The sequence below is a fragment of the Orcinus orca genome, chromosome 7, assembly GCF_937001465.1.
Source record: "Orcinus orca chromosome 7, mOrcOrc1.1, whole genome shotgun sequence".
In the NCBI taxonomy this organism is placed as follows: domain Eukaryota; kingdom Metazoa; phylum Chordata; class Mammalia; order Artiodactyla; family Delphinidae; genus Orcinus; species Orcinus orca.
Window position 1 is genome coordinate 65,663,244 of NC_064565.1, and position 807 is coordinate 65,664,050.

Here is an 807-nt window from a genome sequence, read left to right on the forward strand (position 1 = left end):
TATATATTTTCATGTAAGAATGCCACAATAGAAAAAAAGCTCTCTTAGGGCAGGCATCATGTTCTTCCATTTCTGCATTGTATGTCTATCTCCTTGCACAGAGCCTGGCTTACGGTTGGCACCCGATGAACAGTATTTACCTATTTTCATTCATAGTAACCCTGGACTTGAACATTTAAGAAGCTCTGCTCCTGAACCATTTTCTGGTTTGTTCCTTTCAGTTCATTCCAGTGCCACTGCCTTGTTTCTGGATTTCTGCCAGTTTTATGCTGACCTCTCCTCAAGGCCCATTAACAACAAGCCTTAGAAGTCAGTAGATTTCCCACTTTGCTTGCACCTTAGGATTTCTCCTAGTTCCACAGCTGTGCGCTGCATTCTTTCTGCCCTTAAACCTCCCACGGTTGCTTCTGGGAGTTGAGTAGATCAGAAGATGGAGTTGTTTCTGGTTTGGGCTCTGTTGTTTGTTTTTCTATTACCTTTTGCTACTCCATGGGCCCCAATTCCTCATCTCAGTTTTCTCAACAATGAGGCTGGAGTTGGTTGATCAGCTCTAAGGCTGAACGTTTTAACTCAGTCCTATAGAGCTGTTCTAGTGAGCTTACGACCAAGGTGGCAAGGTTGGGGGAAGACACCATGGGCTTTGGGAGTGGGGCAGAGCCAGCGACGGGAAAGCCCGCGCACCAGAGACTTACAGCAACAGGGAACCAGGATCACACACCTGGTGCGTGGGCCTTGGCTCCGCGGGATTGGCGCCGTAGACTGCGTCAGGCTCCCCCGGGCCGCTAGGGGCGCAGCAGCTCCCCGACC